The sequence below is a fragment of the Triturus cristatus genome, chromosome 2_1 (assembly GCF_964204655.1).
Source record: "Triturus cristatus chromosome 2_1, aTriCri1.1, whole genome shotgun sequence".
Classification (NCBI taxonomy): Eukaryota; Metazoa; Chordata; class Amphibia; order Caudata; family Salamandridae; genus Triturus; species Triturus cristatus.
This window is the reverse complement of record NC_140581.1, coordinates 219,030,610-219,048,031: the sequence shown is the minus strand read 5'-3', so window position 1 is coordinate 219,048,031 and position 17,422 is coordinate 219,030,610. Positions and strand designations below refer to the sequence as shown.

Genomic DNA, 17,422 nt, shown 5'->3' with positions numbered 1-17,422 from the left:
CATTGTTATGTTTTCGCAGTTATGGGGGAGAAGAAGTGTGGAGTCTACCATGGCGGCCTGCCTTCATTCCACTCATCTTCCATTCATGACGTGTTGGAATGTGGAGTAGATAAGTGGTGAGCCTGGTAACCAAGGCAGGACTGTGCTCCACGTCGGGCTTGAGAAAGAGAATAAACTAATGAATACAGTTTACCTTGACTCCATGGTTGGACATTACACACTGGGCCTTTCTTCTTTAAAAGAACAGAAACAATTCTTTAAAAGAAGAGAAACAACAAGTACACACACAATCCAGTTAACCAGAGACCTATGGTGCTTGTGCTCCGGCAAGGTACTAGACTAGAAGTGCAATCAGGTACTGCATGCTCACATTGTATCAAAGGAAAAACAAAATCCCAAATAATCGAAGCAATTTCTACGTAGGGCACAGTATACAATTTCAAAGCCACACCTACTTACACCTCATTTAAGAACCAGCAAATGATGAATAATGAGCGTCCAAGGTCACATGTTTGGTTAGTATAACATGTGGAATACAGCCCAAGCATTTGCTCCCAATAAATCTATCCCCTCACCTGCTCATGCACATACAGCTAAAAACCTAGGCAATTATGCAAAACAAAATGCTGAAAAATCTTGGGGTAGACACTAAAAAGTGTAAAGTTAATCTTAACATAACGTATTTGTAAAGCGCTCACTCACCCGTGGGCATCTTGGCGCTGAATAACAGATGTTTATTGTCACCCTACTCAATGGTGCTCATTTTATTGACCTTAGACGGTTGAAAGGTCGAGTGAACCCGCCGGATTTGAACCTGTGACCATGAGGTCAAACACAGTTCCCTGCAGTGAATACATTAGTGCACTGAGCTACCAGAGCCAAATAAAGTTTGTGAAAGCAATTAGGAAAGTGAGCAAACTGTAATATGTGGATGAAAACAACGAGACCACTGTAACAACATATGTACATTTCATTAGTGAAACTTATTGTAGTAGCTTTTAGCTACATTTCAATCAATCAAAGTTTATAAAACGCAGCTACTTACCCTTTAGGGTCTCAAGGCGCTGGGGGGTTGGGGAGGGGGGGGGGGGGGGGGGGGAGTGTAGCGTGTGCCGGTGAGGTGGATTAAAAAAGCCAAGTCTTCAGTTCCTTCGTGAAGCTGAGGAGGGAGGTGGTTTGTCTGATGTGGATGGGTAGGGCATTCCAGGCGGCGGCTGCAAGGTAGGAGAAGGAGCGTCCTCCTGTTCTGGTTTTCCTTATGCGGGGTACTTCTGCGAGAGAGAGCAGGGCTGAGTGTAGGGCCCTGTGGGATACGTGGAGGTTTAGTCGCTGGTTCAGGTAGGCTAGTCCGGTGTAGTGGAGGGCCCTGTGTGCGTGAGTGAGGATCTTGAAAGTGATTCTTTTCTCTATGGGGAGCCAGTGCAGTGTACGTAGGTGTTGTGAGATGTGGCAGTGTCGGGGTAGGTCAAGGATCACTCTGGCGGCGGCATTCTGGATGTTTTGCAATTTGGGGGTGAGTTTTTTGTTGATTCCGGCGTAGAGTGCATTGCCATAGTCCATTCTGCTGGTGATGAGGGTGTGTGTGACGGTCTTTCTATGTTCGAGGGGGATCCATTTGAAGGATCTTGCGTAGGAGGAGGAGGGTGCGGAAGCAGGTGGAGGTGACTGAGTTGATCTGATGGTTCATGCTGATGTCGGGGTCCAGGATGATTCAGAGGTTGCGGGCTTGGTTGGCGGGGGTGGGTGGGTTTCCGAGGGTGGGAGGCCACCAGGAGTTGGTCCATGCGTGGGACTGAGGGAGGATCCCTGGGGCACTCCGCAGGTGGTGGGTGTGGGATCTGCGAGGAAGGGGGCGAGTCTCACTCGTTGCGTTCTGCCCCAGAGGAAGGATTGGATCCAGTCGAGGGCCTTGTCTCTGATGCCGGCTTCGTGGAGTCTTCTTACCAGGGTGTGATGGGAGACTGTGTCGAAAGCCGCCGAGAGGTCGAGTAGGATGAGTGCCGCATATGGAGGGGGCAACAGGGCTTGAGGAACACTAAAGGAAGTTCCAGCACGGCATGGACTGTTGTGTCCCCCTGAGTGCATCCACAAGGCATGAGGCACAAGGGGGCCCTGCAGGGTCCCTTTTCTTTCCTCACTGCCACTGTTTTCATGGAGGAAAAACCTCTATGAAATCAGTGACGGTGATGAAAGTCGTGAAATGCTTGGTGGGACCGCGGTGGTCCCGCCAAGCATATAGATGCCTCTGGGCCACTGCAAGGAAATGGCAGTTTCCAGGCAGAGTCAGCGGTCGTAATGTGGCGGTCACAAGACTGCCACCGCCTGCGCCAACATGAGTCTGGCGGTCCTCAGACCGCCAGACTAGCAATCGGGCCCTCAGTGTGCAGTGAAATTAACTGCAAAATACTGTTCTGGATCTAGCTGTAACTGGTGCTGAACCAGTAAGCAAACTAGCTAGGGATCTGCTGCATTATACTGAGGTACTACAATCACCCAGTTCTTGTGGGGTAGACTATAACACACAAAAGAGGTTTATGGTGAACTTGGCTCGAAATCCAAGTTTGACAACTTAGCATTAGATGGCATTTGCTATTCTGTTTAAGGGCAGTAGAATACACTCAAATAAATTTGAAAGGTGCATTGTTAGCCCTCAATTAACATTTTCCCACCTCAGTCCATAAACAAATGTAAATCACTGGTATTATTCTCATCAATATGCATAAATTAATTTGAATTATTGACCGCTTCAGATAGAGTCACAGCACTGAAATGGCTCTAACACACATTGCCGATGACGCCCTGAGAACTCTAGACCCGCAAGAACCCTTCCTGTTAACACTACTTGATCTCTTCTCTGCTTTCAATATGGTCTAAAATGATAGTGTGATTGACCTTCTTGAGAAGAGGATGGGGCTATCTGGTCCCATATTAAACTGGTTTGCCTTGTTCCTTCAGAATAGAGCACAAAGAATCAAAGTCAATCAAACCTTATCTGACACCACACCAGTCACGATTGGAGTCTCCAAGAAGCCACACTCTCACCCACCTTATTCAGCTTGCTCATGGAACCTCTTTCTGAATGTCTGAAGCTCTCAAACATTCACTACCACACGCACGCTGATCGTACACAATTGTATTTGAAAACGTTCTCCCTCGAAGATATCAAATTGCTCAACTGCACTTTACAGAAAACCCAACAATGGCTGACCCATAATCACCTCGTGCTTAACACTCTGAATTTCTCCTGATCGCCCATCACAATTACTCTGCCCCCATAGGAGAGTGGATCAAACAACTCACTGCTCTGAACTACGCCCCACACATGATTGATTCTATTACTTCACTAGGTATAACGTTGACAAATACCTGAATATGCAAGATCATATCAGTGCCACCCCAAGGGAATCCAACTACTAACTAAAACACTAAAGAAAATCAAACCCTTCTTTTCCCCGGCAGACTTTCATTTAGCAGTCCAATCCCTAGTCATCTCTTGATTAGATTACGGGGGCGCTACGCTTACAGGTTTACCTAAAGTAAAGCTGGCTCCACTAAGGGCCATATTGAACTTAGCTGCTAGGCTCATGACAGGATCCAGAAGATTCAACCACTTTACAACTGACCTAAACCATCTAAAACGGATCCCGCTTGAAGCAAGAATCCAGTTAAAGATATGTTGCATGACACACAAGGCCCTTCAACACAACACACCTGTCTACTGGCCCAAAAACTTGAACTATCTGTTGGTAGTCGCTCCTCAAGAAGCTCCAACTCCCTACTGCTGAAGCCACAGAAGTACAACAAAAAGAAGACTTTCAACCGCTCCTTCTCTGGTCTAGCTACATGAAGCTGGAATGCGCTGCCACCTGAAACTAGGACAAACCCTCTCTATATCTTCTTATAAAACGAAGTGAAAAAGCTTCTGATGTATAGATTCCTTCACTGGTTATCCTTAGTCACCCAGCTTGCCCATTTTCATGTGGACTCCTCTGGCTCTACCAAGCTGTTTTGGTATTTTGTGTCTGTATTTGTTATTCAACCTTTGAAATGACTCTACGAATATGAAGCATTGTATGAGCTTACTAATAACTGACATGACAATTAGGTGATTTTATAAAAAGCTTTTTAGCGATAAAAATTGTAAAACCTAAAGGTCTGTCTTTTAAATTACACATTGTTGTAATGTTGCAGTGTTTTCCATGTCTACTTACCATGTGACCATACAATTTTACTTTAAAAATGTATCCTCCCCGTGTAAGCGCTGTCATGTGATCAAGGCAGAGGAGCTGCCGAAACGCGTCATGGTGGAAGGTGTGCTTGCAAAATAAACCAATTAAGCACCAAGTTGGGTCCTTTCTCGCTTTGTTCCAGCAGTTTAGCATGGAGACGTAGAGTGAGCGTTTGCTGATATTTTCACCGGCTTTCACTTTCCCCGGTGTTTTTGGACCCCCCCCCCCTTTGAGTTGGCTTCGTGGACGGCAGAGTTACAGACTCCTGGGTGATCTGACCATTCCCGAGGCTTCGAGGTGGACGGTAAGCCGGAAGTCAACAAAACGAATCCGGCAGCGGAAACACGGAGCCCCCTGTGAACTAACAGCGGTTGGAAATTTGCCTGATACAAGCGGGACATAGCTGAGCCGAGCCGGAGGTCTCGAGTGGATTTTTGTCCAGCGAGGAGGTGACGACGGCATGTGTTGCTAACGGAGCAGGTACGGAACCGCGTTGTAATTGAACACAGGTGGGGAGGTGTGCACCCGAGGGACTTGCTTCTGACTCAAATCTCAAGAGGGCAGGCTCCATTACGGGTCACCATACAGGAACACGCATTGCAATCACACCATGTCCACCGCAGCGCTACGCAGTAGGGAATCGGCTGCAGAAGGGATGTTCACTGATACACCCTCGACATCACAGTCCCAAACAATCAGGGGGACTAACAAGGAAACAACTAACGAACAAGGAATAAGAGACAAATATCGTGTACTGGAGAAACTCATGCGGCAGGAACAGTCAAAATGGTGGGAATCAAAATCCCTGCAGGGATATTTGGATGTGGGCAGAATACCGAGGGGACTACGAATCATGATAGCCCCCAGTTATGATACCCCGAATCCCCTAATGATGGCTGAGTGGGCAGAAACCAACCTAGAATCATCAAGAAGGTTGGTCCAGATATTGGTTAAATATGCTTCCATAGACCGCGATGCTCTACAACTAAAAATAGATGCCCTGGAAGCAGAAATAAAGGCATTAGGTGATCCTCATCAAAATAAACTACATGAGGAAATGGTCAACAGACTATTTAAAGAGGAAGAAAAAATCAAACAACGTAAGGCTTTTAAATTCCAAAGGGACAAAGAGGATTATGCAAGCGGACAGATTTTTACTTTCTCCCGTAAATTCGATGTGTACAGATCAACGGCGGCAGGTCAACAAGGACAACCACACAAAACCGCCCCTGTATCTAATATTCAAGATGAAACAGCTTCGGATTTGAGCTCAGCAGTGGAGAGCGAGTCAGAAGCGGAAGGAAGAACAGATCGTATGCAATTGAATGCCATCAAACCCACCCTGGGGGAGGAACTTGATTACATGAGAAGAAGCAGACGGGAAACACTAAGGCCCCGTAGCCAACCGGCAAAAAACGACGAACAACGTCCAGAAGGCAAAGGAGAAAAGCAAGGCAACGCCGCTTACAACAAGCATCCAAACAAGGGGAGAGGACGGCGAGGAGCATGGAGGAACAGGCAGTAAATAATTCCCCTCCTACCTCAACAACAGCCAAAACTATAATCAATCTGGCAGATATCAACTTAACCCAGGCCGAAAAGCAGTTACTATCCCTAGGGTTGTCAAACTGTCCGCAATCTGACTTTGATTACCCGACGACCCGCGTGGATGTTTATAAATTCATTCGTAAGTTGAAACTTAAAAAATTCCATGAACTCAAATCCCGGTCCAGAATGGAAACTACAGATGTGGCAATCGACACCAATGAAACTTGTGGGCTTTTGGTCGCAGACTTAGAGACCCTGGAAAATCTGAGAGATTTGGCGAAGAAATCGAATATATCTGCGGGCATATCAAGCCAAAGCCTCTCTTCTGAACACTTTGCAACGGATCGATCACTGGAAACCGACACTAATTCTAAACCTACTACTCCCTTTAAAACAAAGTCTAAATTCATGCCCATTATGTCCCGTGATTCCATTGACGTCTTTAATGAATAGGTCGTGGCTCAAATCAAGAAATTGAACATTAACATCAACAAGCAAAAAAGGAAAATAACCAATCATGAACGACAATACAATAATCTGATGACAAAACTAAAAAAGAAAACAAAATAGTTATCAGAAATTCTGATAAAGGGGGAAATATTGTACTTTGGCCTATGAATAAATATTTGGAAGAAGCCTATTCTCAGTTGAATGATGTGCAATGTTATCGTAGAAGTACAACGTTAAAATATAAGGCTATGATAAATCAATTTCATTCAAAACTATTGGCCTGGAAAAGTGTGGGACTTCTATCCATGGAAGAGTTTAAATATTTAAAGACAGAATATCCACAAACTCCATCCATGTACTTTATCCCTAAGGTCCATAAAAACATTCATAAGCCCCCCGGAAGACCAATAATATCAGCTATCAATGGGCCACTTGAACACATGTCCCGTTATATCGACTTTTTTCTCCAAGACCATGTGAAAAAACTAAAATCATTTGTGCAGGAAACTGGGGATTTTATCAAGAAAATCGCCAACATCCAATGGCAGGAAGGGTATTTTCTCTTGGCCTTAGACGTATCCTCGCTGTATACATGTATTAGGAATCAGGATGGGCTAAAAGCAGTTAATCATTTTTTGACAAACAGACCATTGTATTATGCACAACACAATAAGATGATAATGGATATGTTGGGTTTCTGCCTGGAGAATAATTTTTTCATGTTCAAACATCAAGGTGCCGATCACGATCCGGTAAAAAATGTCCCCGTACGACTCGTATCGGGTCTTTTTACCGTACGAATCGTACAAGTGCCGTACGAACTGGCAATCACGATTCGCATGGTAAAAAGTCCATACGAACCGCACTGGGAATATTTCCCCACACGTCCTCGGGTCGGAAAATGTGTCCGACACGTCCTCGTACGATTCACCGTACAAACGTGAAAGGTGAACTCCGACCGGGGAATCACGATCCATCCCGGGCGTCCGAATGTACAACCGTATGGTGAAAAGACCGTCCGCACCGAACTCCCATAACAACCATGGAGACGTCCAAACAGGTGCCCGGTACGTGCCGTACCCCCCCCAGCCCCCGTAGGTACGCGCCGACCCCCCCCCAGCCCCCGTAGGTACGCGCCGACCCCCCCCAGCCCCCGTAGGTACGCGCCGACCCCCCCCCAGCCCCCGTAGGTACGCGCCGACCCCCCCCAGCCCCCGTAGGTACGCGCCGACCCCCCCTGTGTGTACACCCGTGTACGGTGCGTACCCACCCGTGTATGTACGGTGCGTACCCCCCGTGTACGCTCGAGTCGAACCCCCCCGTGTACGCTCGAGTCGAACCCCCACCCGTGTATGTACGGTGCGTACCCCCCGTGTACGCTCGAGTCGAACCCCCCCGTGTACGCTCGAGTCGTACCCCCACCCGTGTATGTACGGTGCGTACCCCCCGTGTACGCTCGAGTCGAACCCCCCCGTGTACGCTCGAGTCGTACCCCCACCCGTGTATGTACGGTGCGTACCCCCCCGTGTACGCTCGAGTCGAACCCCCCCGTGTACGCTCGAGTCGTACCCCCACCCGTGTATGTACGGTGCGTACCCCCCGTGTACGCTCGAGTCGAACCCCCCCGTGTACGCTCGAGTCGTACCCCCACCCGTGTATGTACGGTGCGTACCCCCAGCGCGTAGCGCTGGGGGTACGCACCGCACATACACGGGTGGGGGTACGACTCGAGCGTACACGGGGGGGTTCGACTCGAGCGTACACGGGGGGTACGCACCGTACATACACGGGTGGGGGTACGACTCGAGCGTACACGGGGGGGTTCGACTCGAGCGTACACGGGGGGTACGCACCGTACATACACGGGTGGGGGTACGACTCGAGCGTACACGGGGGGGTTCGACTCGAGCGTACACGGGGGGTACGCACCGTACACGGGTGTACACACAGGGGGGGTCGGCGCGAACCTACGGGGGCTGGGGGGGGGGTCGGCGCGTACCTACGGGGGCTGGGGGGGGGTCGGCGCGTCCCTACGGGGGCTGGGGGGGGGGTCGGCGCGTACCTACGGGGGCTGGGGGGGGGTCGGCGCGTACCTACGGGGGCTGGGGGGGGGTCGGCGCGTCCCTACGGGGGCTGGGGGGGGGGTCGGCGCGTACCTACGGGGGCTGGGGGGGGGTCGGCGCGTACCTACGGGGGCTGGGGGGGGGTCGGCGCGTCCCTACGGGGGCTGGGGGGGGGGTCGGCGCGTACCTACGGGGGCTGGGGGGGGGTCGGCGCGTACCTACGGGGGCTGGGGGGGGGTCGGCGCGTACCTACGGGGGCTGGGGGGGGGTCGGCGCGTCCCTACGGGGGCTGGGGGGGGGTCGGCGCGTCCCTACGGGGGCTGGGGGGGGGGGTCGGCGCGTACCTACGGGGGCTGGGGGGGGGTCGGCGCGTACCTACGGGGGCTGGGGGGGGTCGGCGCGTACCTACGGGGGCTGGGGGGGGGTCGGCGCGTACCTACGGGGGCTGGGGGGGGGTCGGCGCGTACCTACGGGGGCTGGGGGGGGGGTCGGCGCGTCCCTACGGGGGCTGGGGGGGGGTCGGCGCGTACCTACGGGGGCTGGGGGGGGGTCGGCGCGTACCTACGGGGGCTGGGGGGGGGTCGGCGCGTCCCTACGGGGGCTGGGGGGGGGTCGGCGCGTACCGGGCCACCTACTCTGGTCGATTCGCGCCGTACTTCGCTTTTGCGGCACTTTTTGGGTGCCGTGAAAATATTGCCGTCCGGACTGCTGTCGGTTCGAATCGTAATTCCTGGTTCGTGAAACGCTGCCTGAAAGCGTCCCGACGTCACGTCGCAGCATTCCCGGATCACATTCGTATGTATATTTTCGTCGGTCGGTGTTTTTCACGATTCGTACGGAAATGGTGTTTCCGTGCCAATCGTAATTCCATGTTTGTAAAGTTTTACAACCGGGTACGAGTCGGACGGGGAATTCGCTCCGACCGACGGTTCGTACGCCGTTTTTAACGGATCGTAATCGGCACCCAAATGTTCCAGCAAATTCAAGGTGTAGCTATGGGGGCCAGCTTCTCCCCTAGCTACGCTTGCCTGTTTATGGGCTGGTGGGAGGAGCTGGTCCTTATGAAAACATATGAGCAGACTTACAAAGAGAATATTGTATGCTGGTTACGTTATATAGACGATCTTTTTATTGTATGGCAGGGAACCCAGGACAAAGCCATTGAATTTGTTAAGTCATTGAATGATAATGATGTAAATTTGCAGTTCACATCCACTATAAGCAACACAAGTATAACTTTCCTAGATGTTCAAGTGAATATAACAAACAACAGTATGAACACTTCACTACACCGTAAGAAAACAGCAGGTAACACTCTGTTACATGCTTCTAGTGCTCATCCTCCGCATCTGATACATAGCATTCCCTATGGGGAAATGCTTCGAATTCACAGAATTTGCAGTGAGGAAGAAGACTGCTACATCAAGCAACAGGAATGCAGACAGCGATTTCTTGATAGAGGATACACAAATGCATCTATTAAAAATGCGATTGATAAATCAAACAGACTTGCGAGACATGAGCTCATACAAAGCGTGAAAGCAAGTAAGGAAAAAAGGACAGACTCATGCTGAACCTACTAGACTTATTCTGACCTATTCAAAGCAGGAGCAACAAATAAGAACTATAATAAGAAGGAATTGGCCAATAGTTCATGATGACCCCATAATTGGCACACTATTGCCTAAGCAGCCTGCTATTACATACAGAAGAGCGGCTACAATGGCCAATGTTCTAGTTAAGAAAAACCCTGAGGAAAGTGAGAAAGTGGGTTGGTTGGTGGCAAGGAAGGGCTTTTTAAAATGTTCTGTCTGTAAAGCATGTAACTATGCTTTAAATAGAACCACCTATCAGACAGCATTCAGTGGTACGACAAGAGAGATCAAACAACATTTGACTTGTCGCACTGATTTTGCAGTATATGTGTTACAGTGCTCCTGCAACCTACTGTATATAGGTAGCACGAAGTTACAAGTCCATAAGCGCATATTGCAGCACATTAGAGCCATCACCAATAGTGACACAAGCTATCCTGTAGCTAGACATTTTAAGGTACATCATGAAAATAACCTAAAACATCTTCAATATTTTGTGATTGATGCGATACCCCCACTTGGCAGAGGGGGGGGATCGGGAACAAAAACTCAGGCGCCTTGAAACACGCTACATTTTAGAGTTAGATACTAAATTTCCAGGGGGTCTGAATACTAGCGAGGATTTGCACACATACCTTGACTGGAAATTTCGCATCAATTTGAAATTGGCGTTCTATTTGCTCCTACAGGCAATGTTAAGAGATGAATATTAGTCAATGGGCAGGTAGTACTATTTGTTAGAATGTAGATTTGTATGTATGAACCACTATTTTTAAACATCATATTCGTTTAATATTTAATATATAATATTTAATATTTATGTGAAAGGAAATTCCTTTTAAATACCTACATTTTATGTTCAGCATATTTTACTACCGATGTATGAATCTATGTCTCTCCTTTTAACTTCATTGATTTTAGGGTTAATGTTTTACGGTTGGTTGACTGATTTGATTTTGCACAGACAATAATGATAGATTGACAATGTTGGTATTTTACCTACTATGTAAGGAGAGGTTTCTTAACTGATTACATGTGTATATTTTAGAAATCATCTATTTATATTTATATTTATTTATATATTTTTTAAGTCCATACATGTATTTATGATTGCTCTTCGGCAAAGTATACCCAAATAGAGATCCGAGGCAATTGGCAGTCATTTAATCTCCTGCAACACATACGTTGTCTGTTCATAAGACCACATCGGTCACAACTAGTAAACACATGGCACATGAACATCTCTAGTCCACGATATATTTAGTCAGAACATTTAGCTCAGACATTTAATAGTCTGTGATATTAGAAAAAAAGCCTTGTAACTATTATTCTAACTACATACTGAGGGAGGTTATATATTTTAACAGTCCCTCAGCATAATTTTTTAAGCACTTTTTGCACGCATATGCACTTTAAAACAATTTTTTAACACCGGTTCCTTCACTAGTTTTCAAAATCTTGGTTAATATTCATTGGATACACGGGTATATTTTAGTTTCACTTAGGTCCCATGTAAAATAATTTATGTAAGCAATTGGAAAACATAGAGGTGTTAGGCATTTAAGCCATTATTCAACCTTTGAAATGACTCTACGAATATGAAGCATTGTATGAGCTTACTAATAACTGACATGACAATTAGGTGATTTTATAAAAGGCTTTTTAGCGATAAAAATTGTAAAACCTAAAGGTCTGTCTTTTAAATTACACATTGTTGTAATGTTGCAGTGTTTTCCATGTCTACTTACCATGTGACCATGCAATTTCACTTTAAAAATGTATCCTCCCCGTGTAAGCGCTGTCATGTGATCAAGGCAGAGGAGCTGCCGAAACGCGTCATAGTGGAAGGTGTGCTTGCAAAATAAACCAATTAAGCACCAAGTTGGGTCCTTTCTCACTTTGTTCCAGCAGTTTAGCATGGAGACGTAGAGCGAGCGTTTGCTGATATATATATATATATTGCTCCCTACATATCTCTTCTTGCATTTTTTCTTGTATGTATGACCTAGCTGCTACATGTACAGCGCTTTGATACCCTGAAGGTCATGTTTGAACTATATAAAATGCTGCAAATAAAACACATATCTCAGATTCCACCCAAAATCCAATTGTATCAGCTTAATCAGAATGTTGTAGTGCTAAGGCTTTCAAGAGGCATGCCTGCCAAAACTAAGTATCTCAAGAGCAATTCATCCAGTCGAAGATATCGATGCAAATTGTGCTAGCTATCATTCTTTTTGGCTCCTTCAACACATTTTGACTGCAGTAAATTTTAAATTTCAACTTGCCTGCAATTTGCCTACATTCAGCCATGTTGCTTTACATTTTAACATCATGGTTCTATTGTTTAAAAAACGTTTTCCTTTTCATGGCCACAGGTAGTGCAGGTTATAAATGTGGGTGTTTATGTATTAAATCTAATGTACAAAGACGATATTCAGTATTTCAGTTAATTTACCACACACAATTAAGATTATTTAGGCAAAATGGCATATTGTGATAGAGGATTCATGTGTTACAATACTTCATATAAATTAGAACGCATTTTAAATCATTGTCTTGTCACTGCTATATCATCAATTTAATTTTCTTTTGAGTCAAACCTTATTTAAGCTTGGAATGCTATCACAAAATTTGCATTTTTCTAACTGTTTAAAAACAAAAAATCTACATGGTCTACAGGTGATCCATTTAATCCTGGGCTTAAGACAATTATTGGAAAACCATTCAGTCAACTGATATTTGGCAGAGGAAAGGATTCCCGAAAGGAGCACATGATCGTGCTTCACAGGAAAAATTTGATGACTGAACATTTTGCTTTACAAGTATGATTAGGCGACCTAAGTGAACAAAATATTAAAATATAAAGAACGGTTCTGAAGAAGAGTTTAATTTGCTTTGCACTGCAGTCTGTTGAATAACTTACCACATGTAACCCATTTATAGCCCAGAACACTGTAGAGCTATAGGTTTAAATAATGATGCTATATAAAGTATTGTCAAACACCCAAAATTATGTGGATTTTTTGGCAAGTTAATGGTTTAAAAAGTGTCCTGTGGGTCTGCTTCTACAGCAAGCAAGGACCACTTACTACTGCTTATGCTGATCTCTCAGTAGTGGATCTCAACCCTTTCATAGCAGTAATCCATACCTGCATCCCATAAGTTGTTTTCAGAGACAGTCTCTCATTGCAGCAGTGTCCTCACTGCTTGTTTCAGTGGGGTTCTACATGTTTGTGTGCCAGGAAAATTGCAGGGCAAGCCAAAGCCGAACCAGTGTTCTGCCTTGACTCAAAAACAACACATTTAAGCCATCTAGAGATTTACCATTTAAATGACACAGCAAATGTCAGGTAAAATTATAACAAGGACTGTCAAATTCAAAAAAGGTTATTTCTATAATGGCTGTGTTTCACTATGGTACATTATAAAACCACTATGTTGATATCAGTAAAAAGTAACAGGTTTTAAACATGAACACTATCTACGATACCCTGACAACACTGCCATCAAAAATCTAAGGATGTCACTTCCTCATGCGCACTTTATTTATGGCTAATATTATTGTTGTCTGTGGAGAAACATTATTGTCTGTTAAATCTTGAGTACATCAGGTTTTCATACAGCACAAACCCTCAGCTGAATTTCTTCAAAGTGGTATCATATTTGGCACTGAAGTGAAGTGATCATAAAATGTGGTTAAGTTGGTAAGCCAGAAAAGGAACCCAAGTGTCCTGGGTAAACTTTGTGCTGTTCAGCCATTGGACGGTTATCATCTTCCTCCTCCCGTTTAACACCAAAGGACAAAGCTTTGTGTATATTCCATGAGCTAAATTAGTGCACTGTGTTAATACAGTAGATTTTAAATCGAACTGAAACATGGAGTTGTTTTTTTTTTTTTTACTAAGAATTATCTAAGGGAAGCCATGGTATTTATTTTATTTTTGCTATCATTGTTTTCCCTATACTTAACGAAGAAGCCAACATAAGGCCTCGAAAAATCCAACTTTTTTTTACTAGACCTGCAGGTCCAGTGTCTTAATAATCTACTCAACCTAATTATAATGCTTTTGACCCCTAAACTGATTATGTGATCCTGGGCAAATATTTTAATTCCCGTATGAGATCACCTTCAAACGTGCAAGTTCTATATGTCTGCTGAATAAAAAAAGACTTTGGTTTGATTTAAAAGACTAAACTTTTGCTCCATTTATAATACAAACCTATCCACATATAGAATACAGATAACCACTGACTTGCCTCTTAGTCAGCGGTCGAAGTGCATTAAAAAGAAAAAAGTATGGGAACTGTGATGTTGCACACAACGAGGGCAGTCTAAATGAGCATGGTGGCGGGGCAAAGGCTGCATCTTTTTTCAGTCTTTCACTTTCATGTAACTATATCTAAAACAGCACACAGCTTAAATGAAAAATAAATGCAAGTTAATCAGTGGGAAATGCACTATCGTACATTATGAAACTTCTATTAGTTAATGCACTGCAGAGGTCCGTGTCTGTAACCAGAGACCACAGAATTGAATCCTGATTGGTGCAGTGGAGAATAGTGACTTGTGTATGTTTAGGGTTATGCGGTCGCAGTATGCTAGAGAAAGCACAGTGAATATGCAAGTCATTGTTTTAAACTTGCATGACACACAGCATAAGATAGGCAGCTAAAAATGTTTAAGATAAAAAAGTGCATAAATATAGATTTTTAGAAATGCCCAGACTCTATGTAGTGCAATTTTGTTTTCCTATTCTATCCTTTAAAATCACACACTTCATATCTCAGCTGGTAATTCCCTTGCAATACCACTCAATAAGAATAAATCGGTATCATCAGGAAGCCTCAACTGATTCTATCATGTGCAGACAGTATCAGCTTCCAGGCACCATTTACATGTGCAGATTAACCAGTTGTGCACATTTACATTTCTTTGAAGCAAGGAGGCACCAAACAAGAAGGCTTGTTTACGTGTCTGACCCTCCCTCGATTTCACAGCACAGGAGACTCCTTGCCTTACGCTTCAGCTGAAGCATTCTGTAAGAGGGAGGACGGCTCGGCTCAGCGGAAGTCGGAAAACCCGGATGGAGCCATGACGAGAACACCGGATATCAACCGCGTTCTAGTCTCCCTTGGAACGCGTGACGTCAGGACGCAGCCGCCAATGGAGCACAAGAGGGGCGGAATCAGGAAGGAGGAGGAGCGGAGCAGGACGGAGAGCGAGGGGATCGAAGGTGAATGGACGACGGAGCAACGGATATCCAGAGCGGAGGACAGCGAGGTTCCAGAACGGAGGACCGGAGGCGCTACCGGAGAGCAGGAGCGGACGGGACGACAGAAGAAGGACGGAGACCCCAGCGCAGGTGTCCCAGAGCCCACAGCGACGACCGAACAGGAGTTTGCTGCTTTCAAGCCCGGCGACTCACGAGAAGGAGGGGACGCCCCGGGTCCGGCTGCCGCGGCCCGGTACACGGGTCGTGGCCTCAGGCAAGTGCCGCTTAGAGGGTCTTTTTGGTGGGGTAGCTGGAATACCTATTAGGAGACACACCCTACCGGAGCCCACTATTCCCTCACAAACCTTTAGAAGGGTTCCTCCCTGACATCCCCATTCCCTCCCCCCACGTCGTTATGGTGAAGGTGGCACAACGTAAAGAATAGGAAGGGTAAAGCCTAACCCGAGTGTTTTCTGTTCTTTGTTTTTCAACCCTGGTGAGGAGAACCCTGGAGACAGCCAGACCCGAGGAGGGACGACCAGGACATCCCAGAGTAAAGAGTGGTAGATGGACACATACCCCTTTGAAACAAGGAGACGAGAATCCTAACTTCTTGGAAGAGATTATTAATTTCCCGTTGAACCTATGGTGTAACACAGACTGTCTTTCTCTTACTGTGGCAAATAAACAGTATCCCTCTCATAGACACATAACCTGACTGCTTGTCCTTCTATACCACTACTCTGCCCTCAAGCCTCCTTACACATTCTAACAGATGGAATTAACTGCCACCTGGCAGTTTTCTTTTCACAAACTGTAGGAGAACTGTGTTTCTTAAAACAAAAAAAGTATGGGCACATCGTGCCCCTCAGATACTGCCCACTTTGACCACTGCTCTTAGTTCACTGTGTAGCAGAAATATAAGCCAATTGAAAGTGGTCCCCACATGCCTTCAACTGTAAGGGCCTTTTTATGAGTTTGGCGGTGCAGCACCGGGAACACCCCGCTCCCGCACCGCCAAACCTGTGATTGAGCCATACGCTACATTATGAGTGTTTCTTGTGTCTGCCAGGCTTTTTTTTCTTACGTTCCCATTGCGCTGCCTCAAACAATTGGCACCGCAATGGGAACACCAAAAACAGTTCCTGCACGGCATGGACTGTTAAGTCCATGACGTGCAGGACCTGGTGTAAACGCACCCAGGAGGGACACATGTGTCCACCTGTGTGAATCCACAAAGCGTGAGGCACCAGGGTGCTCAGTAGAGCCCCCTTTGTTTCCTCTCCGCCACGGTTTTCATGGAGGCGGAACTGCCATGAAAACCGTGGCGCAGAGGAAACTTGTAATATGCTTGGCGGGACCGCAGCAGTCTCACCAAGCATATTACTGCCTCTACACTGCCGCACCATCACCAGGGAACGGCGGTTCACTGGTGGCTGCGGCGGTGCAATGGTGGTCCAACCGCCCTAATTGTAATAGGGCAGTCAGGAGGCCAACACTGCCGTACACCCGCGAGTCTGGCAGTCCGTGGACAACAAGACTTGTAATTAATCTTTAGCAGAGATATGTGCACTACAATTACCAGCATGCAACAGTGATGCCTGATGAGTGACTTATTATTCAAGGCTGAATAAAAAGTCCAGCATAGCACGAATATATGTCAACTGACAACAGACCTAATATACCTTCAATTTTATGTGGAGATATGTGCACTGCAACTATCAGCATGCAACAGTGTAACCCGATGAGTAATCTATACTCAGGTCTGAATAAAGGTTTTGGAAGACTATGCAATTAGAAATATGGGAGACTGATGTGAGCAGGAACCGGAGAGACGCTAAGCCCCGATGCAATTCCAAAATAAGTACATTTGGAAGCATTCAAGTGGTTTCCGTGTAGCACAGAACGATATAGAAATGATTTATAATGCTTTCCAGGAGAATCCAAACTTTAGTGTGCATGAATAGAAAATCACCCTTTAACACGAGTCAGTCTACGTGCTTTTAATCTAACTGTCAAAAAGAAACATTGTAACCTTGAACTTTATAATGTGAAGCGCGGTAAAACAGACGTGCATACAAAATAGGACCGCCTGTATAACAATTATTCACCCGTGATGACACCGAAAGAAGTTTAAGGGCTTTCATGCAGGATAGACCTCAAGCTTTTAATTTAACTATCATTTCACGATACAATGTAATGAGCTTGTATCTTTAAGCGCTGATGACGTGCTAAATAAAAAAAATAATGTTATGTCGAAGGATACAAAGCACCTTTTGAAGAAACAGCTTGGCTGACTACCAAAGTCTGCTAGCATAAAG

General features: G+C 46.0%; 1 protein-coding gene and 1 long non-coding RNA gene across 5 annotated transcripts in view; one reads left to right on the top strand and one right to left on the bottom strand.

Moving 5' to 3' along the window:
* WDR7 (WD repeat domain 7) overlaps positions 1-17,422 on the bottom strand; it is a 1,596,127-nt gene that overhangs the window by 1,573,851 nt on the left and 4,854 nt on the right. The window lies entirely within an intron of this gene.
* The window catches only part of LOC146863991 (uncharacterized), a 211,375-nt gene that overhangs the window by 193,447 nt on the left and 506 nt on the right, over positions 1-17,422 (top strand). The gene's annotated exons all lie outside the window — the stretch shown is intronic.